General features: G+C 48.0%; 1 protein-coding gene across 8 annotated transcripts in view; it reads left to right on the forward strand.

The window, feature by feature from the left end:
* The window catches only part of PTK2 (protein tyrosine kinase 2), a 287,679-nt gene that overhangs the window by 26,109 nt on the left and 238,490 nt on the right, over nucleotides 1-23,080 (forward strand). The gene's annotated exons all lie outside the window — the stretch shown is intronic.

Genomic DNA, 23,080 nt, shown 5'->3' on the forward strand with positions numbered 1-23,080 from the left:
TTCCAGGGGTTTTGGAACTGGAAGTTTCAGAGGCGGTAGCTGGGCTAGGGTGACCATAATGTCTGAAGGCCAGCCAGGGACACCTTGGGGGGGGGGGGGAAGGTAGGGGTGCGCGCGCGCAAAGCGTGCGCACGCCGCCGGAAACAGGAAGTGACATCACTTCCTGTGACATCATTTCCCCGCGTCACCTGCCGGAAACGGGAAGTGACATCACTTCCTGTGACATCACTTCCCCCAAATGACATCATTTCCCCCAAGTGCCACTGCCGGAAACAGGAAGTGACTTCACAGCACTTCCTGTGACGTCCCCAAAAATCCCCCAAATATCACCGCCGGAAACAATTTTGTTCTCAAATCCTGTATATACTTCATCAGTATATGGGATAAGGCACTTTCTCAACTGTGCTGCATAATGCAGCCTATTTATTTTCTCCTGTTTATTCTGTTGGCTCTATCTGCGCCACCTTCATCACTTTCGGGGTGTGGATCCCCCAGTGGGGTGGTCTCGCGACTCCCTCCGCCGGCTGTTTCTGATAGCCCTGCGCCCCCTCTTTCATTTGATATGTGTCCCGTGCGGATGCCACCCTCCCGCCGGGAGATGCCGCAAAATGAGCCCCCTTGAGGCTTATGGCGGCAGGGCTCGGGGGAAGCGAGCTAGACTGCTGTTCTTTTGAGGGGTTATAGAGTGTTTCGAGCCCGTCCCTGTGGCATCGGTCCCATCGTTGTGGAGCCCAGGGGGCTGGCGCAGCGGCACGCTGAAGCAGCCTGTCAGTCACTTCCAGGTTCCTGTCCTGCATCTCGACCTGTGTTATTAGTGACAGGCTGCTTCGGTGTGCCGCTGCGCCGGCCCCCTGGGCCCCACAACGATGGGACCGATGCCACAGGGACGGGCTCGAAACACTCTATAACACCTCAAAAGAACAGCAGTCTAGCTCGCTTCCCCCGAGCCCTGCCGCCATAAGCCTCAAGGGGGCTCATTTTGCGGCATCTCCCGGCGGGAGGGTGGCATCCGCACGGGACACATATCAAATGAAAGAGGGGGCGCAGGGCTATCAGAAACAGCCGGCGGAGGGAGTCGCGAGACCACCCCACTGGGGGATCCACACCCCGAAAGTGATGAAGGTGGCGCAGATAGAGCCAACAGAGCAAACAGGACAAAATAAATAGGCTGCATTATGCAGCACAGTTGAGAAAGTGCCTTATCCCATATACTGATGAAGTAAATACAGGATCTGAGAACAAAATTGCACCAGAAGACACAAACACAAAGCTCCCTTACACTGAATCAGTGCTTGGGTCCACCAAAGTCAGTATTGTCCACTCCAGTCACAAACACAAAGCTCCCTTACACTGAATCAGTGTTTGGGTCCACCAAAGTCAGTATTGTCCACTCCAGTCACAAACACAAAGCTCCCTTACACTGAATCAGTGCTTGGGTCCACCAAAGTCAGTATTGTCACATAAGAGAAGCCCTGTTGGATCAGGCCAGTGGCCCATCCAGTCCAACACTCTGCGTCACATAATAACATAAGAGAAGCCCTGTTGGATCAGGCCAGTGGCCCATCCAGTCCAACACTCTGTGTCACATAAGAACATAAGAGAAGCCCTGTTGGATCAGGCCAGTGGCCCATCCAGTCCAACACTCTTTGTCACATAAGAACATGAGAGAAGCCCTGTTGGATCAGGCCAGTGGCCCATCCAGTCCAACACTCTGCGTCACATAACAACATGAGAGAAGCCCTGTTGGATCAGGCCAGTGGCCCATCCAGTCCAACACTCTGCGTCACATAACAACATGAGAGAAGCCCTGTTGGATCAGGCCAGTGGCCCATCCAGTCCAACACTCTGCGTCACATAACAACATAAGAGAAGCCCTGTTGGATCAGGCCAGTGGCCCATCCAGTCCAACACTCTGCGTCACATAACAACATAAGAGAAGCCCTGTTGGATCAGGCCAGTGGCCCATCCAGTCCAACACTCTGCGTCACATAACAACATAAGAGAAGCCCTGTTGGATCAGGCCAGTGGCCCATCCAGTCCAACACTCTGCGTCACATAAGAACATAAGAGAAGCCCTGTTGGATCAGGCCAGTGGCCCATCCAGTCCAACACTCTGCGTCACATAAGAACATAAGGAGGGAAGGAAGGAAGGGAGAAAGGGAGGGAGGGAAGAAGGGAAGAAAGGAAGGAGGGAAGGAAGGGAGGGGAGGGAGGGAGGAAGGGAGGGAAGGAAGGAAGGAAGGAAGGAGGGAAGGAAGGAAGGAAGGGGGAGGGAGGGAAGGAAGGAAGGAAGGGGGGAGGGAAGGAAGGAAGAAAGGAAGGAAGGGAGGAGGGAGGGAAGGAAGGAAGGAAGGCAAGGGAGTGAGGGAAGGAAGGAAGAAAGGAAGGGAGGGAGGAGGGAGGAAAGGAAGGAAGGGAAGGGAGTGAGGGAAGGAAGGAAGAAAGGAAGGAAGGGAGGAGGGAGGGAAGGAAGGAAGGAAGGGGGAGGGAGGGAGGGAAGGAAGGAAGGGGGGAGGGAGGGAGGGAAGGAAGGAAGGGGGGAGGGAGGGAAGGAAGGAAGAAAGGAAGGAAGGGAGGAGGGAGGGAAGGAAGGAAGGAAGGCAAGGGAGTGAGGGAAGGAAGGAAGAAAGGAAGGGAGGGAGGAGGGAGGAAGGGAAGGGAGTGAGGGAAGGAAGGAAGGAAGGAAGGAAGGAAGGAAGGGAGGAGGGAGGGAAGGAAGGAAGGGAAGGGAGTGAGGGAAGGAAGGAAGGAAGAAAGGAAGGAAGGAAGGGAGGGAGGGAGGAGGGAGGGAAGAAAGGAAGGCCGCCCCCCGCCCCCCCCGCTTTCGGCCCCCTTACCTTATACCAGGGCGGCGGAGTCCAGCGGCGGCGGGGAGTCCTCCGGCGGCGGCCTCGCGGCGAGGGAGGGAGGGAGCTGCCGGCGCTGGCCTCTGGAGGCCTCCAGGGACCAGCGCCGGCTGCTCCGCGGCTTCCCCGTGGCCTCCGCTGGTCCCTGGAGGTCCTCCAGAGACTCTGGAGGGCCTCCAGGGACCAGCGGAGGCCGCGGGGAAGCCTTCGCTGGCCGGCGCTGGTCCCGGAAGGCCTTCCAGAGGCTCTGGAAGGCCTTCCGGGACCAGCGCCGGGTGCCCCGCGGCCTCCCCGCGGCCTCCGCTGGTCCCTGGAGGCCCTCCAGAGACTCTGGAGAGCCTCCAGGGACCAGCGGAGGCCGCGGGGAAGCCTTCGCTGGCCGGCGCTGGTCCCCGAAGGCCTTCCAGAGGCTCTGGAAGGCCTTCCGGGACCAGTGCCGGGTGCCCCGCGGCCTCCCCGCGGCCTCCGCTGGTCCCTGGAGGCCCTCCAGAGACTCTGGAGGGCCTCCAGGAACCAGCGGAGGCCGCGGGGAAGCCTTCGCTGGCCGGCGCTGGTCCCCGAAGGCCCCGCGGCCTCCCCGCGGCCTCCGCTGGTCCCTGGAGGCCCTCCAGAGACTCTGGAGGGCCTCCAGGGACCAGCGGAGGCCGCGGGGAAGCCTTCCGCTGGCCGGCGCTGGTCCCCGAAGGCCTTCCAGAGGCTCTGGAAGGCCTTCCGGGACCAGCGCCGGGTGCCCCGCGGCCTCCCCGCGGCCTCCGCTGGTCCCTGGAGGCCCTCCAGAGACTCTGGAGGGCCTCCAGGGACCAGCGGAGGCCGCGGGGAAGCCTTCCGCTGGCTGGCGCTGGTCCCCGAAGGCCTTCCAGAGGCTCTGGAAGGCCTTCCGGGACCAGCGCCGGGTGCCCCGCGGCCTCCCCGCGGCCTCCGCTGGTCCCTGGAGGGCCTCCAGGGACCAGCGGAGGCCGCGGGGAAGCCTTCCGCTGGCCGGCGCTGGTCCCCGAAGGCCTTCCAGAGGCTCTGGAAGGCCTTCCGGGACCAGCGCCGGGTGCCCCGCGGCCTCTCCGCGGCCTCCGCTGGTCGCTGGAGGCCCTCCAGAGTCTCTGGAGGGCTTCCAGCGACCAGCGGAGGCCACGGAGAGGCCTCCACCACTGCCGCCGGGCCCCGCGCGCGGGCGGGGAAGGCGGCCAGTGAGGGAGGGAGCATCCCTGCGCAGGCGCAGGGACGCTCCCTCCCTCCCTCGCCGCCTTCCCCGCCGGCGCCCGCGGCCCACCGGCTCCGGGGCTGCCTTAACCGGGACCTTTAATGGTCCCGGTATAGGCAGCCCGGGATCCGGGATTGGGTGGCCAGAACCGGGAATGTCCCGGGAGACCGGGACGGTCTGGCCACCCTAAGCTGGGCATTGACCCAGTGAGCTGTTAGGCTCCGGTTAAAGGAGGGAACTGCTGGAGAGAGAGCCAGTTTGGTGTAGTGGTTAAGCGAGTGGACTCTTATTTGGGAGACCCGGGTTTGATCCCCCACTCCTCCACTTGCAGCTGCTGGAATGGCCTTAGGTCAGCGATAGCTTTTGCAGAGTTGTTCTTGAAAGGGCAGCTTCTGCGAGAGCTCTCTTGGCCCCACCTACCTCACAGGGTGTTTGTTGTGGGGGAGGAAGATAAAGGATGGTCAAGCTTAATCAGAAGTCTGAGCAATGAAGACCTATGTCAGTTGTCTCTGTAGATTCACCATCCACTGTGCCTGATCTTGCCATTTTTCTGTTCATGGCTACACAATAGTTGGGGTTCAGTCATACTTGAGTCAGCGACAGCCTTAAGTCAGTGCAGGCTTCTGGATTCATGGATTCATCTCAGAAGTGAACCATCTAGTGATTGATGCCACAGGAGACAGCAGAGGCAGTTATTCCTACTGAATAACTGCCTTCTTTGGCTTGGTAATTGAATTTTCATTATAATATTTATAGATTTATTTCATTTATACTCTGCCCAGTGGGGACAAGCGGCTTACATCATTCGCCTCTCCTCTACTTTATCCTCACAACCCCCATGTGAGGTAGGCTAACCTGAGTGTGACCGGCCCACAGTCACCCTGCAGATTTTCAAGGCAAGGTGGGGTTTTGAACCTAGGGCTCCCACATGTTAATTTACTAGTTTCGCTTGCAGCTTTAAAACAAGGCCTGACAAAACCTAGGCACCAGGTCTCCAGGGTGCCTAGAAATTTCATTGTTGGTGTCTAGTATTTTTCATAGTGATTGTGTTGAAGTGTGTCTCAGCAGCTTTTCCTTCTATGAAAAATGCTGTTTGGGGTCAGGGTACCACTGGTGTTTGCAATGCGACCAGCATGAACAGAAATCATGTGGAATGAGGACTGTAATAAGGAGGGGAATTGGCAGAGATTGGTTTTATTTATAGCTGGCTTTCCTCTGTTGAGGCTCAAAGCAAGTTTACACAGTATAAAACAATACCATCAAATAGCACGAAAAGCATAATAAGCTGTGCAGTAGCACCAAGACTGCAAAAATAGGAAATTATGCAGTGTGTGTTAGATGTGATACATCAAACAGTGAAGAGACTGGAATTACAGATTAGAATACAGTGCAGTGAGTGTAGTATTATACATATCACAGACAGATAACACACACAAACAGTGGCATAGATTATAGGCCTGATCTTGTTGCAAAAGCAGCTTCCTGAGCTGTTGTGTTATACTGTAGCTCTGTTCCTTGTACAAAAATACCCCTCCTGAACAATTCTGTTTTACATAGTTAGTGGAATGCCAGAAGTGTGGGAGCCTTCCTGGATTTTTTAAGGTTAGGTCTCCAAGCTCCAGTCTGGCTCTGGGAAAATCAGTTTTGAATATATGGCTTTACACCCTGTATTGTACAAGTTACTCTTGAACACCAGCGGAGATGGTATCTGTAAAACAAAATATATTTAATTTAAGGATTGACTATATGGCTGTTCAGTGGCGGATTGCTTAAAATAAAAGAGCTCTTCTATGTGTAGTTTGATATCAGTACTTGCAGCTATTCTAGTCTGAAGGAAACAAGCCTGTAAGGCATGAGGCTAATTCCTAAGTGGGAAGTGGATTGTATTACTGACACAGGTTCACAACTCTGTAATAACAACCTAACTGAAGCATTACAAGAGCTCTTTTTTACTGTGCAGAATTTCTGTACATCTGCTAATCTATTTAACATCCAGATATGTCATCTGTGTGCTGGTTTGTTTATGCTCTTCTGTTTTTATTACCAGTCTTTATTAAAACTCCTAATACTTTCTTTGCACAGAAAGATTATGCACACACACACAGTTTACAACACTACCATGCTAGAAGACTTCTTCAAAAACAAAAGCTGGAAATAACAGTCCCCATAAGATCAGCATAGGGAAAGGTTAAATAATTCTAAAGGATTTTGCTCCTTCAAAAATCTGATTTTAAGAGACATGTTTTGAGGGGTTTTTTTTGTTTCGGTTTCTCATCTGTTAAGATATTAAGAACATAAGGATCTTGCTAGATCAGACAACACCCCCAACTAATCCAGTATCCCATTTCCCAGAGAGACTACCCCAGATGCTTTCAGGAACTCCATAAGCGGAGCATAGAGAGAGTTCTTCCCCGCTGTTACCCCTTGCCTGTAGGTGATATTCAGTATCATACTGTCTCTAAAACCAGAGGTTCCACTTAGCGATCATGGCCCATAGCCATTAAAAGCTCCATCTTCCATGAATTCTCCTATGTTATGATGATATCATGTAGCCTTGAATTCTGCAAATCAGTTTTGCGTTGTGTAAGAAAGTGGCCTTTCTCCCTCTGAGGCGGAGGCCATCTCTGTGGGGTTATTCCCATCCATCCTTCAGGGAGGCTCGAAATACTTTTTTCTACTTCCTGTTGGTGCCTTCGTAATGACCCGCCCTTAATTCTTTTCCTGCCTCTGCAGGGCGAGCAGCTTAAACCAGGCCTTGTCTTTATCTAACTCTTAAACGTCTAGATTTTTCTTACATATTTTCCCTCATAACTACCTTTATATACCTTCCTTCACTGTTCCGCCTTATATTCTAACTCGTTTTGGTGAAGACTAACAAATAAAATCCATTGCATTCTCCCTCATAGGAGAATGTTCCTCCATGTTCTGTGTTTCCTTTCTATATCTTACCACTTTTCCCCTCTGCCTCCCTCCCCCTCTCTCTTCAGAGGCCTACAGAGGATCCATACGTTTTTGCACTTTTGAAGTGCTCCTGCACAATATTTTTCTCTCTCACCAGATGGTGGAAGCTGAACACTTAGAGGCTTTTCTGACTGACAAGGAGTCAGAGGCGTCCACAGCTGTGATTGCTGTATACCTTTTTGGCGGGGCCGACATGCCTTCGTGGCTTGTTCGTGCCGTCCGTCTTGATGGAGCCCAGCAGTCAGTGACACTGGCGGCCAAATGACAGGCCAAGAAGTGCCATCTACTTTCAGGTGGGGCCAACATGCCTTCGTGGCTTGTTTGTGCTACCCATCTCAGCAAAGCCCAGCAGTCAGTGGCAGCAGCAGTCAAATGACAGGCCAAGAAGCGCCGCTTGTTGGTAGAGCATGCCAGTCCTTCAGGACTGTCAGTAGCTGGTGGTGGCCATTTTGGAGGCTCAGAGTCTCCATTTCCTCCACATCAACTGGCCCTGGCAATAGCTGACAGTGTCAGAGGTGCTTGTTCAGCATACCAGATGGAGCAGGGTCCTCACTGAGCCGCCTTCCTCAGTGGTAAAGTACCCAATTCTGGGAGTTTCTTTATTCCACATTGGGGTGATGCAAACCTTCTGCAGAAACATGCAAGAGGGGATGGCTTCTTTCTGCCCTAAGATGACACTTATTTCACAGGGCTCTGATCAACCTCCTCAAGCTTCTCAGCCCCTCCTGCCCTGGGCCACTAAGGCACCCATACAAAGAAATGCCCTGAAGCAGAACCTAGGTTCTCTGACCCTGTGCCTGATGACTGGGAGGAGAGGAAATCCCTATCAAAGAGGAGGAGGAGGAAGAAATCCAGGTGGCATTCTTAACAAAGGCTATAGCAGCCCTTGCATTTCATGCTTACCTTCCACATGCATAGGAGCTTAAGGCTTCTTGTAGAAAGGTTATGGCCACGAGTACTAATGAGTTTTCCCTTTCATACTGTGGCTAAATATTTGAATGTCACCTCAGGGTGGAATGGGACAAACCTGACTCAAATGGGCATTTTCCACATTTGTTTAAATGCTTTATGCTCTGTCTAATTATGCTGGTGAGTTATTACAGGTCTCCCCAGTTGACGGCCATGGCAGCACTGCAATCTACTGGTCTGCTTTCTGAAGATGTTGAGAGCTTCCACTACAGCCCCCATCACATCCAGAGCAACAATCGTCTGGGTCTGCAAGGTTATCCAGGTCTTGTCAGAGAACAACCACTGCTTCCTTGAAGGCACTAGCAGGAGGCCAAAGGCTGCCTTCTTTCTTGCTGATGCCACCTTAGACAGCTTAATGTTCATTTCTAAGGCCATGACTTAGTGTGATGCGGTGGCTAAAAAGGCAAATGCAATTTTGGGCTGTATCAACAGAAATATAGTGTCCAGATCACGTGATGTGATGGTATCGCTTTACTCTGCTCTGGTAAGACCTCACCTGGAGTATTGTGTTCAGTTTTGGGCACCACATTTTAAGAAGGATATAGACAAGCTGGAACGGGTCCAGAGGAGGGCGACAATGATGGTGAGGGGTCTGGAGACCAAGTCCTATGAAGGAAGGTTGAAGGAGCTGAGGATGTTTAGCCTGGAGAGGAGACGGCTAAGAGTTGATATGATCACCATCTTCAACTGCTTGAAGGGCTGTCCTATAGAGGATGGTGTGGAATTGTTTTCTTTGGCCCCGGAAGGTAGGACCAGAACCAATGGGTTGAAATTAAATCAAAAGAGTTTCTGGCTCAACATTAAGAAGAACTTCCTGACTGTTAGAGCGATTCCTCAGTGGAACAGGCTTCCTCAAGAGGTGGTGGGCTCTTCTTCCTTGGAGGTTTTTAAACAGAGGCTAGATGGCCATCTGACAGCAATGAAGATCCTGTGAATTTAGGGGGGAGGTTTGTGAGTTTCCTGCATTGTGCAGGGGGTTGGACTACATGATCATAGAGGTCCCTTCCAACTCTATGATTTTATGACTTCCACCGCTGTGACTTGGAGGTTGAGTGCTTGGCCTGCAGGCACGCTTCCCAAAACTGTGGTTTTTGCCTGTCCATTCCAGAGTGATAGTCTCCTTGGTGACTGCCTTGGTAGATTTCTGGTGAAGACACATGACTAGAAACACACTGTGTCTCAGTACATCTGGCATTTTGATAGATGGGGAAATCACTCCTTTTGTGCTTAGCACTCCTTGTCCAGGTTTTGGTCTTTGCATCCCCCCCAAAAGACCATGTGAGTCCAATCCCATGCAAGCATGGCTGCATGTCCCTTCCAATGGAAGTCAGGTTTTTCGACCTTCCTTCTGGTCTGGAGGTATTCTCAAGAAGACTTGTGGACCCTAGATGTCATTGTTCATGGCTACACCTTAAAACCACAATGACTCATTCAGTTTCTGGTGTCCAATGTCTGCGTCCATAGAATAATCACTGAACAGGCTGTACAACATTTTGTCTCATTTGGGTTGCGCAGCCCATTCCCCTTCCAGAATAAGATTGGGGTGTATATTCCATTTTATTCACAGTTTCTGAGAGGAATAGCAATTGGAAGGCCAGTTTGGATCTCAAGTTTCTCAACAAGTTTGTCAAGCTTCAGGACTTGTTCAGGGAATCTCTGAGGTCCATAACAGAGGCCCTTCAACCCCAGGTATTTTTTGACTTCAGTAGTCTTGACTGATATCTACTTGCACATCCCCATTATTCCTGCTCACAGAATATTTCTCAAATTTGCAGTGAAGGGGCAATGTTCCCAATGCTGGACACTTCAGTTTGGACTTTCCAAGGCTCTCAGGGCATGTACCAAGAACCTGGTAAACCCTGTAGTCCACCTCAGGCGCCAGGAGATTTATGTCCATCCATAATTGGACACCCTTCTCATCAGGTCCAGCAGTCTCTCCAAATACATTCAGGGCACCTAATCCACCTCCGCTCACAGGAACATGGTTTTATTGTAAACCAGTCAAAGAGTTCCCTTTAACTGTCTCAACTGGGAACCATCACTGTCTCATCCTGCAGTTCCCTTTTCCTCCCACTGGAAAAGGTGCACGATCCAGGCTGTTGTAATCCTGATAATCCAGGACAACTTCTCATCCCTATTGTTTCTGGACAAACTCATGTGTCTGCTGATCTCCTGCTTAGACACAGTCCGCTGGGCCAGGCTTCATTCCAGACCACTGCAATATTCCCTTCATTCCTACCAGTTGTCCATCATGGGAAAGAAGATTTTTCATCTCTGGATTCCTGTATCCATCAGATCCAGCCTTCTCTGTCAGGTGAAGGTCAGCATTCTTTGACAGGGCGAGGTATTCTATGCCCAGGTCTATAGGGAGTTCTTCACAGCTGCAAGCCCTCAACATTGGGGAGCTATCCTGAACAAGGTTTTACTTCAGGGTCTGTGGATTCTAGAAGAGCAAAGTCTTCCCATCAACTTCTAGAACTCAGGGTCATCCAGCTGGCTCTGAATAATTTCAGGTTGGATCCGGACCATCAGCCTGTCTTTATCCAGATGGACAACATCGCTACCAAGGCATATCTGTACTAGCAAGGGGCTCTCAGTCATCTCAGCTCCACAGAGTGGATTTGAGGATCTTGGCCTGGTAAGAGAGGAATCTCCCATCAGAGTGGAGCACATCAGGGGGGTGGACAGCACGTGGCTGGACTGGCAGATGGGAATGGTCCTTCCATCCCAAGATCTTCACCCTCATTCGCCAACACCTAGGATGTCCTTTCCTAAACCAGTTTGCGTCAAGCACGAATCATCAGCTTCCTCGCTTCTTGCACGGGGTATTACTGCATGAAGGTGGAGGCGATCGACGTTCCCACGTCTTCCTGCCCCAGGACTCCTCTTTGCTTCCCTCTGCCTCTGCTCATTCCTAAGACCATTTGCAGAATTTGGGAACAGGCGGCCAAGGTCGTACTGGTGGCCTGTCATAGGGCTCGACATCCTTGGCACTTGGCGATTACAGAGATCTGCCCTCCTCTGTCTATTCCAGTCTCTCCGGACATGCTTAATCAGAGCCTGATCTGGTGCCCCCAGCAAGACTGGCTTCGTTTTTCTTCTGGAGATTCAGTACAAAACACTCTTGTGGTTACTCTTCTGGAGTAACAGACACTATCCAAGAGCCAATCGCATTCACAACACTATCTGGACAGCTTTTGTGAGATGGTGCAAACAAAACCAGATTGAACTGTTGGCACCCTCACTGTTTTTCTATGTTAGTTTTTCTCCAGGATGGTCTGACGTTAGGTCTAAAGTCCTCCACTATCCATAGTCAGATTGCTGCCCTTAACACAGTGCTTCCTGTTTATGGAGGATACAAACTGCCCAAACATCATGTCCTGAGTTTTCCTGCAAAATGATATGCTCTAGACAACTCCTCCAGTATATCGCGATCGTATTTGGAGGTTACGGTATCGTTTGTCCTTGCAAAGTCTCCCTTTGAGCCTTTCAGGGAAGTTGGTCTGTAGTGGGTACTCAAGATGATTCTCTTTTTAATTGTAACAGCTCACAGAGTCTTGGAGATTAGTGCCTTATCTGTAAAATCAAGCCTTTCATCCTTCACACAGATAAGGTAGTGCTCAGTGCTGATCCAACATTTTTTCTGCTTAAAATTTCTTTGAATTTTCACAGATCACAAGAGATCTATCTTCCCACATTTTGCCTACAGTCCATGCATCCCAAGGAATTTGTGTGACATACCCTGGATGTCCACAGAGTGTTTAATATCTACATTTCGAGGACAGACTCCATCAGGAAAACAGACTGCTGCTTCAGCAACATATCACTCTCCAGGTCTGGAGATTGAATGTCCAAGACTTCCATTAGCTTAGTTCTCAAGGCTTGTGAGTTGCGGTCCACAAGGCTTCTAGCCTGGAGACACCTACCAGAATTATGGTACATTCCTTGTGTAGATCATCCACCAACGCAGCCCTTCTTAATAGATCATGTGCAGAAGAAGCTTGTAAAGCTACTGCATGTTTTTTCATTTCCACTTTTGTTTGTCATTACAAGCTTAATTGTTTGGAAGAAGAGTTTTGCAGAACACTGCAATAACAGCTGATTATGATGACCCACCCATCTAAGGGACACTGCTCTGGGAGGTCCCACAGAGTTGGCCTCCGCCTCAGAGGGAGAATGACCACTGGTACTTACTGTAAAGGGTCCTTCTCCTTTGAGGTCAGGAGGCCATCTCGGCCCTCCCATCATCATCGACGTTCCTGTTTCTGTGTGCTGTTCTCTTCTTTTTGCCTTTCTACCCTGTATCTCACTGGGTACTATTAGTGGCCATTAATGCTCTTGTTTAGTAAGTGTTCTTTAACAGAATTAGAGTACCACTTGAATTATGGTTACTGCTTTCGAAGTCCCAGAACTGAAGGCTGGGTCATTCCGAAGGCGTCAACAGGAAGTAGAAAAAAGTATTTCCTGCCTCCCTGAAGGATGGATGGGAATAACCGACAGAGATGGCCTCCTGATCTCAGAGGAGAAGGACCCTTCACGGTAAGTACCCATGGTCATTCCCCTCATTCTGCTGCCATTCAGTTCCATTGTGCTTTGCTTTTTCTCCAAAACTGAGAATATGCAGTGCTTTTTCTACTAATGACAGATTAGGCTGTCCCTAGGAGAAAATAAACACTGTTTTCTTTCGCTCTGAAAAAAAGCTTGGTAATTTTAACTGGTATTTATTAGTCACAGTCCTGGCAGCAGTAGTGCCTGGGAGAGGTTTAAGTTAGGATCTCTGCCCAGGCCTTCTGTTTTGGCACCTCAACGTGTATGCCTTTCAGAAAGAGAGCATAGATTAAATTAGTAAATTAATGCAAGTTTGATTTTGCTTTTTGGATTTAGGCTACTGCTTTAGTTGTGGTGGCGGAAAGCACCATCAGATCACATCTGATTTTTGGTGACCTCATAGGGTTTTCGAGGTAAGGGAGGTGCAGAGGTCATTTTCCTATTGCCTGCCTCTGTGTGGCAAGCCTGGATTTCCCTAGTTGTCTCCCATCCAAATACTAATCAGGCAGGGCCCGTCATGTGAGGGTAGACGGGGTAGGCGGCTGCCTAGGGTGTTACCCTACCTGGGGGCGCCACTAGGTGCTCCCTTACTCCCTTTGCATATTCCCTGGCCGGAAGGTGCCGCTCGGCTGTTGCACTGTTCAGAAGCTTCCTTAAAAACCTCCGAAGAGTACGGTGTTTTAGTGCCGCCCGGCCACTTTCAAGCTGAAAGCGGCCATCACGCTCTTTGAAGGTTTCCTTGGAAGCCTCTGAATAGCGTGGTGTTTTAGCGGCACCCGGTTGCTTTTGGGTTGAAAGTGGCCGGGCACCGCTAAAACACTGCACTATTGGGAGGCTTCCAAGGAAGCCTCCAAAAAGTGCGGCAACTGCTTTCAGCTTGAAAGTGTCCAGGTGGTGCAGGAAGAAAGCGGCGGCGCAGCAGAACTCTTGTGCGCCGCCTGTCGCTCTCCTCCTCATGCCGCCCTGCACTAGTGACATTATTCTGCTGCGCACGTGGAAGAAAAAGGGAGCTTGTGGGGGGGGGGGGTCTGCCGGGAGTGGCAGTGCCCCTAGCGCCAGGCCTGTAACCAGGGCTGACAGCCGAAAACCCCCTTTATTGTATTTGCAGAGTAGAGCAGCTGAAAAGCGGGGCTGGATGTGGGAGGTGTGGGCCATTAAGCGGTAGAATGCCACTGCTGTAAAAGTGGAGATAAATTCTGATCTGAAAAAGCCTGAGAAGTTCTTTGATCATGGACCACTTATGATAGTATAACATATAAAACAACAACATAGATTATATTTGCACTTTATTGGGCAGTACTTGGTTGACAGTCTGTTGCTCAGTGTAATTTCTTGCTTTGTTCCTTTAAACACTGAATACCCAGATTTGTTGTTGTCCACTTGTCCTTTAACACGGAATATCCAAATTTGTTGTTGTCCACGAGGCAGATTTTACAGAATGAGTAATGCAGTCAACAAATGGAACATCTAGTAAACAATGGAATGGGGTTAGGGTTGTAGAACCAATCAGAAGTCTAAAAAACAGAAAGGAAGCAAAGTCTGAGTATGACACATTAAATGATGCAGAATTCCATACTGGGATCCTAGTTTCAGCAAGCTATACAGAGTAATACAGACCACAGTTCCTAATAATTTTTCCATGTAACTTTGTAAATCATTGAGTACAGCTCAGTTTCTCTTGCTTGCATAGAAAAAGCCATCTTGAATCATTCAGTTTTGCACAGTTTGCGGAAAGCCACGAGAGTGGGAGCCTTTCTGATCTCAGGCACATTTATGAATACCTTCTTTAAAAAAAAATATTTAGCGATACTAAAAATTTCAGCATATATTAACATATCAAAGATATATATAAAACAACAGCGTAAGTCTAGCATGCAATGCAGTACGATACAATACATCATTTACCATATTTCAAATACAGAGGTGAGTCTACCTTAAAAAAAGATATCTTTTTTAAAAAAGACCAACATTAAAGATAAATACCTGTAAACTTCTGTAAAAAGAAATGGAAGGTGTTGTACTTCGTTTTGTAACATCTAGGGAATGCCGTACTTAAATATACTGCTTTTAAAAATAAATGCGTGTTGACACATTGCATGTTCTAAGAAAACCCCATGGAAATGGCAGGATAGGAATTGGGATTTGAGCTTCCTGGATTATTTATTTCCCTTTTTTTTTTTTTTTGTAAACTGTCTTTGTCCCCAGTGGGGACCTGAACTTTCTTATGTTATTTGCCTCTCTTCCATTTTACCTTCACAACAACCCTGTAAGAAAAGTTAAATGAGATAGGTTAGACTGTTAGTGTGTGGCTGGCCCAAGGTCACCCAGCAAGTTTTCATGGCAAATCTTAATCCAGCATGCCAGCCACCACACCATTCAGGCTTCCCTTGGATCTAGGGTTGCCAATCCCCAGGTGGGGGCAGGGGATCCCCCGGTTTGGAGGCCCTCCCCCCGCTTCAGGGTCATCAGAAAGTGGGGGGAGGGAAATGTCTCCTGGGAACTTTATTGCTCTATATGGAGATGTATTCCCATAGGAAATAATGGAGACTGGATCCGCAGGTATCTGGGGCTCTGGGGGGGCTGTTGCTTGAGTAGAGGCCCCAAATTTGCAGCGTAGCATCTGGTGCCTCTCTCCAAAATACCCTCTAAGTTTCAAAAAGATTGGACCAGGGGGTCCAATTCTATGTGCCCCAAAAGAAGGTGCCCCTATCCTTCATTATTTCCTATGGAAGGAAGGCATTTAAAAGGGGTGCGGTCCCTTGAAATGTGATGGGCAGAACTCTCTTCAATTATGCTTGTCACGATCTTGCTCCTGGCTCCACCCTTGACGTCTCCTGGCTCCACCCCCAAAGTCTCCAGATATTTCTTGAATTGGACTTGGCAACCCTACTTGGATCTAGAAACTCAGAAGATGACTACAGCTGTAATTTTATGCTTAGTATCAGTTTTAAAAAAATGTTCTGCACGATGTAGTATACCTATGGATTTTTCAATGTCCTCTTAAAATTCTCAGCCGGTGTGGGGTTTTTTTTGTATCCATTTGCATTTATATAGATTTTTGAGGAGGTTTTCAATCATAGTTGACACTGCTGATGTGTTGGTATTGTGGCATCATTAGTTTTAGTACTCTCTCAAGCTGATATTTGTATGAAATACCACGCTGTGAAGCTTTTAGTGGTCCTTTTGTCCTCTTCTAAAATATGGCATCTTGGGTTCCCCTCTCTTGGTGGGAAGGCTTGTGAAACCTTTCCAATAGCATACCATTTTCTGTTTCCTATGTTTTTTAAATTCTGTTGCAGTCATACTGTTCTGGTTTCTGTTTTTTTGAAAAAAGATAATTTAGTTAATATTCTTGGAGAACCCTCTTCTTCCAGTGAAAGGATAAGCCATTTTGCAATGAAAGAATGGTTCAGATAGAATCCCGTCTAACAGAAAGTTTAAATAGGTTACTTTTTTCTAGTCCCCAGTAGAAACTTTCTGCTGCCTGTGTTTTTTTTTGTGACAGAAATGTGTTCAGGAGGCACGCCATAGTACAGGGGTTCCCAGAGTGGTGCCCATGGCGTGCCACGGTGCCTGTCAACACTTTTTGTGGTGTTTGCCAAGTTTTTTCAGAAAGCAGGCAGGGCTAGGATCATTGGAGATTTGATTGGCTGTTCAGATTTTTTTAAAAACGTTGCCTGGTAGTAGGTGCCACCATACCACAAGGATCTTCACTGTGTCACTGAAGGTAAGCCATGGCAGCCATTTTATGAATGACTCCACTTCCTGCAGCAGCCATCCTGTTTCAGTGATTTTGTATCTGTGCCCACCATACTTTGGCAGAATTCCGAAAGTGCTTACAGGCTCAAAGGTTTTTGGGACCCCCCTGCAATAGTAACACTGTGACTCAAATCCAGACAGGCTCAGTTGATAACATGAAGGATTGAAGTCTCAGAGGAGTTAACGAGTCTATAAGTGAGGATCTACTCTTGTACTAATGCCTGTTCTGTCTAGTTCACTTTGAATTATTCACTGGCTTTCTTTTACGGGAAAGCAATTAGTCATAATTTTCTTTCCCTTCTCTCCCAAATTATTGATTGCTGGGAAGTGACCTTAGGACTGGTATAAGCTGTGTTTGTAATACCTGCCTAGTATGAAAGCACCGATGAGTGGATGTGGGGCTCTTAGTGAAGCTGGATCTTTTGAAAATTAATATAATGTGATTTCATCTTATATTTCAAAAGTGGATGCATTTGAACTTTTCAAGAACAGAGATTTTATCCCCGTTTTTAAATGTCGAATTTGACTGTAGGTCTCAAAGCAAGAGCACTGCTGTGGAGAAAAGTCCACTGAGTCATGCTTTAAAAAGGTATTTTGTGCCAAATTTGAATTCCCCCCTCCCTGTTCTTTATACAAAGGAAACTTGCTAATTTGAGCAGCAAAGGCACTTAAAACCTGTCTTTAGAACGAGAGTGTAATTTTGGTCATAAGAGTCAGATGGGGGGGGGGGCATGGTGTTGTCACCGGTGCTCTTAGCTGTATAAATTGGAGTTGCTCGTTGGCATTTTTGGACAAATGAGGACATTTCTAAAAACCTGAGCCCTCAAAACTAATTCTGGTCCGAACAGACATATTACTTTGCAATTAAGAAGTAACAGAATGAGTAACAGAATGAGCTCATTGAAAGGGGATTAGATAGGTTCATGGAGGGGCAGGTCTATTAGATAGATTTGTGGAGGGCAGGTCTGTCAGTGGCTACTAGTCATGGTGACTGTGGGGAACCTCCACATTCAGACTGATTACGCACTAACCTTGCTCTGCGGCCGGCTTCCCTTTTTCCCTGGAGCAAGCTTAGCAATTTTGCAAAAGCTGCTCCGTGCCGCCATTTTTTGCCGCGGCAACCCCTGATTTGACGCATGGCAATGTAAACCTGAAAAAACAAGATGACATTGCTGCACATCAGATCGGGGTTCCCACGATGAAAAAAGGTGGCGCGGAGCAGCTTGTGCGAAATTGCTAGCTCGCTCCGGGGAAAAAGGGAAGCCTGCTGCAAAGCAAGGTTAATGCGGAATCAGTCTCAGAGACAGTAAACCTCTGAATCCCAGAACCAAGAGGCAATATTAGGGGAAGACTTCAGCCTCTATGTCCTATTGTTGACCCTTCAGAGGAACTGGTTGGCCACATTTTGAGACAGGATACTGGCCTAGATGGACCCTCACCAGTCTGCTCCAGCAGGGCTCTTCTTAAGTTCTTATTATAACCAGTCTTTGACTGAAGTGATTTAGTATGAAGGTCATGGGGATGAAGCAGAGTATTGTCTCTAGAGGGCTTTATGGTTTTCAATCACTTGAATAAAAGTATGGAAGCACGGGAAGCTGATTAGATCCATCAACAGTTGTAATGTAGTGTAATATTGAGGGAGATGAGGGGAAAATACGGCATATAGGCATGTAGAAAATGGGAAAATTGCTTTTGGATTGTGTTACTTGGCACAGTGACAGCTTCATGAGCTTTCGGGAGAAGCAGACAAGTAAAAAGTAATGTTTGAGATTTATTTTAGACAAGGGGGAGAAGGACATCAGCATAGTATGTGCACTGTCATAAATGCTTTGCTGTCCTCTTGGTTAAAATAGGTCTTCTTTGGCCTGGTGCCATTTCTGTCTCCTTGCTTTGTTCACCTTTAAGAAATGAGGGGGGGAGGGAGAGTAGGAGCCGTCTTATACCCTTAAACATGAGGTAAGCTTGGTCTACCAGCTGTTGTTACTGGTCGGTAGAGTACTTCCCAGTGGTGTTTCCCATTCCTATGCTGGTGCTGCTTCTCCAACAACCCCCAGCTAGTGTGGTGTCTGCCTTCATGAGCGGATCTAAAGGAGAAAGAAATATGGCCCTGACCACTGTGGAGGATATCTCCATTTGGTGGGTGCTTGAATCTGCATGTTTTTAGAAAGTGGGAGGGGCCAGGTGGGGCTTTTGCCCATCAAAGCTTTTGATTGGCCATTGGGGATTAGATTGAGTGTGGATTTTTGGAAACATTCTTTGGCAGCTGCTGCCATTACCATAGCACAACAATCTTCACTGTGTGACCGCAGGCAGGGGTGGAATTCTAGCAGGAGCTCCTTTGCATATTAGGCCACACACCTCTGATATAGCCAATCCTCCAAGAGCTTACAAAAAAGAGCTTTGTAAGCTCTTGGAGGATTGGCTGTATCAGGGGTATGTGGCCCAATATGCAAAGGAGCTCCTGCTAGAATTCCACCCCTGACCGCAGATAAGCTATGGCAACTATTTTGGGCCTGTCTCTGTCTCCTGCAACAGTTGCTTTGTGGCAGCCATTTTGTGGATGCACCCAGTGTGCTATGTCAGAGTTTCCAAAGTGCCCGCAAGCTCAAAAAAGGCTGGGGACCCCTGTGTTATACAGTGGATGATATGGTGCTTGTATTTGAATCCTTCTCAACTTAGATAGTAGGTAGGGTTGCCAGTCCCCAGTTGGGGGCAGAGTTTGGATTCCCCTGGTTTGGAGGCCCTCCCCTGCTTCAGAGCTAGCAGAAAGTGTAAGGGAGGGAATGTCCGCTGGGCACTCCATTATACCTTATGGAGACTGGTTCCCATAGGGTATGATGGAGAATTGATCTTTGGGTATTTGGGGCTCGGGGGGGGGGGGCATTGTTTTTGAGGCAGAAGCACCATATTTTCAGCATACCAGCCCCTGGCTAGTGAGGCTGGTGTCTCCTCAACCCCCTCCCCCAAATTTCAAAAAGATTGGACCAGGGGGCTCAATTCTGTGAGCTCCCAAAGAAGGTGTCCCTATGCTCCATTCTTTCCAAAGGTGGGGTTTTAAAGGAGCGTGGTCCTTTTAAATGTAATGGCCAGAACTCCCTTCAGAGTTCAGTTATGTTTGTCAGAGCCTTTCTCCTGGCTCCACCCCCAAAGTCCTCAGGTATTTCCTGAGCCAACCCTGGCAACCCTAGTAGTAGGATAGGCAGTGATACAGAGCAACCGTAGAAGACTTATCTCAACATGAAGTGCATTGACGGCTGTGGGAAAGTATAAACCCAGAAGAATTGGTTCTCCTAGGAAGCATTTGTGAGAGCTAGCACATAAGTGGTTAATGATACAGAAGTAGTTAATTCCGATGTTATCACAAGAGTACAGTTAGAAGTAAACAAATTGGTATGGGCAAAACATACCCCGAGAACTGAAACTGGAGCCAGTTCATTGGGGGGGGGGGGGGAAGAGGTTTGAATGTCTCTGAGCGAGAAACGAGAGAAGGGAAACTGGGCTAATCTAAATGTATAAGAACTGTCAGTGCTCAGCCCCAGAAAATCTTCCCATATAGAGGGCACGCTGTGTGGCTGTCTGCATGAGTGAAATGATAGTAATCTCCGGAATCATTAAAGCATGCAAATCTAGTGAAATGCTAGTCAAAAGTAAACAGTTAGGCTATTGATGTCAACACCATTTACATGTTCTTTTCTCAAAGCCATCTCCAGTCCCCCAGATGGAGCGCTCAGGACTCAGGTTCAGCGAGTAATGAACAGGCAGCACTTAATCCCACAGTAACACTTTCCCGAGATGACGTTTATGTCACTGAGAGAGCTTTCCTTAGCAGGAAAGAAGATGCGGTTGAATTAAGAAAAGCTTCAATCAGTTTAAGGGCTGAATAAGAAGAGTTGGCTTTTATGTCCTGCTTTTCTCAACCTTAAGGAATCTCAGAGTGGTTTGCAATCCCATTTTCTTTCTCACCTTACAACTGGCACCTTCTAGGGTAGGTGGGCCTGAGAGAGTTCTGAGAGAACCGTGACTAGCCCAGAGTCACCCATCTGGCTTTATGTGGAAGAGTGGGGAATGAAGCCTGCTTCTCCAGATTAGAATCCACTGTTTGTAACCACTACACTACGCTGGCTCTATGCAGTCTTCAAGTTATTGTTGGTAATGCTTACCCATTATTTGTGTGTGTTAGATTTCAAAGAATTTGTGGTTGGGGGGAAATATCCACTGTCTCTGTTATGCAGTTGTTCCTATCAGGGTGTCTTTTGTCTGACAAGAACACCTGAAGTCTTATTCCCTGTCAAGATGGAACCCAGGGTGGGAAATCCTCTCTTTGCTGCCTTAACCCCATGTTTTGTATACATGGCTGGGCAAAGTAGGGGCAGGAGAAAGTAGAGCATTTGCAAGGTGTTTTTTGAAGTAGAGGCACCAAATTTGCAGCACAGCATCCATTGCCTCTCTTCAAAACCCTCCAGGTTTCAACAAGATTGGACCAGTGAGTCCGTTTCTATGAGCCTCCAAAGAAGGTGCCCCTATCCTTCATTATTTCCAATGGAGTGAAGGTATTTAAAAGGTGTAAATGTGATGACCAGAACTCCCTTTGGAGGTTCAATTATGCTGTCACACCCTTGCTCCTGGCTCCGTCCCCAACGTCTCCTGGCTCCCCCCCCCCCCCCCAAAGTCCCAAGTTATTTCTTGAATTGGACCTGGCAACCCTAGTGCTGGTCCCTGTTTTCAAAGCTTCCGCATCCATTTTGACAGTTTTTTGAGTTGTAGTGTGAAAAGGGTACATGGAAGGAAGGATGCAGCGCTCTTGTTCATTGAGCTCAACATATCCTGACTTAATTATGTTTGCAGCCGCACCACTGCGAGCAGTTAGATTGGATCTGATTCAGGCCTTAATAATGATCATTCTCTTCCACTCTTTCAGTCACTCTGGACTTCACAATTACTGTTCTAACATTACCTGGAAGGCTGCAAAAATGTGATATTACTGTGGTGCAGCCCTAGATGAGCTATTAATCTACTCTATTAAATTTGATTCATTATGTAAGGGAGACTACTCTGTTGTAGCAGAACCCTGATGCTGGAAGGTCAGAACAGTGTCTGAGAAATAATTTTGTCTAAGGGAGCAGGAAAGAATGCAAATAGGGGATAAGAGGTTGCTGTGTTTTGCGTGCACAGCTGATGTTACTGGAAGAGCATTACAGCAGCATTTTGGCCCTTTAACAAGTTCTAGAAACTGGGATTATTATTATTTTTTGGATGATTAGTTTTGGTTCATCAGAAGTCAAAACACTGATTCTTATGTGTTGTTAAGCCCAACGTTAGAAGGAAGGGGAGGAGGGAAAAGATGTAACTCATTAGCAAGGGATGGATAAAAATGGAAAAGAAAGATGGCTTGCCAATTCCTGTCTTTGCTATTTCTGTGTATTGCAAACCCTGCTTCCCCAAATAGCCTTTTCAGTTTAATGTTTCGCTTTGTAGAGAGTAGAGGATGCATTCTTTTCTTTTCTTTTAAACAACTACAGTAATAAACATAGAGGTGGGACATCTCTTGGAGTACAAAAGTGTACATGTTCAACATCAGCACCCTGAAAAAAACTATATTTAAATTGGTCTTTTATTGTTTCTATTGATTTTATGATGTAACCCGCCCTGGGCCTGTCTTACGGGAAGGGCGGGCCAAAGAAAGAAAGAAAGCTGCTTCTGCTACCTAATCCAAGAAGTGTCCAGCAGCTGCCTTTGCACATGGGCAAAAAAAACAACTTGCCCTTACACGTGCCTACTCTGTTGTGGCCCCAGTTTGTGGAATGGTCTCCCTGAGGTCACGAAGGTTACCTCTCTCCTGGCTTTTCACAAACTATGCAAACCAAATTTATTCTTTTTTGGGGTGGGGTTGTATTTGTGTGTTTGTGTGTGTGCCTGCATCTGTGTACATGTGTGCACCTGGAAGTCATGGTGATCTCTGGTGACTGACCCCTACTGAGGGCCTGGAGGATATTCAGAGAGGTGGCTGAATAAAGTCTGCCCCACCTCTGGCATTTCAAGGAGGTCTCCCATCCAAGTACTTGCCAGAGTCGACCCTGCCTTTTCTATGTGGCAGTTTGGCGTAGTGGTTAAGTGTGCGGACTCTTATCTGGGAGAACCGGGTTTGTTTTCCCACTCCTCCACTTGCAGCTGCTGGAATGGCCTTGGGTCAGCCAGAGCTCTCGCAGAGGTTGTCCTTGAAAGGGCAGCTGCTGTGAGAGCCCTCTCAGCCCCACCCACCTCACAGGATGTCTGTTGTGGGGGAGGGTAAAGGAGATTGTGAGCCTCTCTGAGACTCTTCGGAGTGGAGGGCGAGATATAAATTCAGTATCTTCTTATGTATTATGCACTGTATTAAATAATTCACAAAATTACTTGGGAAAGGTATTAGGGACTATGGCCTATACTGCCTTGTATAGCTTGCTGAAACTAGGATCTTACTATGTAATTTTTGCATCATTTAATGTGGTACGTCAGTACTTGAGCATTGCTTCATGTCTTTTTGGAGAACAGAAGCCAGCATGTCCAGCACCAGTACCGTGCTTCAGTTCTGTTTCTAGACTTCTGGCTGGTTTCTACGACCCTTGCATTGTTTATTGAATGTCTCATCTGTCAGTTGAATTAACTAGCTCTATGTGATCTGCCTTGAGTCCAAGTGAGAAAGGCAGACAATAAATAACATACATAAATGAAATAAGTAAACAAAGACTCCTCCATACTTAGGTTGGGAAGTAGCTTGGAACTACCTCTGGCTTTGCAGAGGTTAAGCAGATCATGACAACAG

The sequence above is a fragment of the Heteronotia binoei genome, chromosome 7 (genome assembly GCF_032191835.1).
Source record: "Heteronotia binoei isolate CCM8104 ecotype False Entrance Well chromosome 7, APGP_CSIRO_Hbin_v1, whole genome shotgun sequence".
Taxonomy (NCBI): domain Eukaryota; kingdom Metazoa; phylum Chordata; class Lepidosauria; order Squamata; family Gekkonidae; genus Heteronotia; species Heteronotia binoei.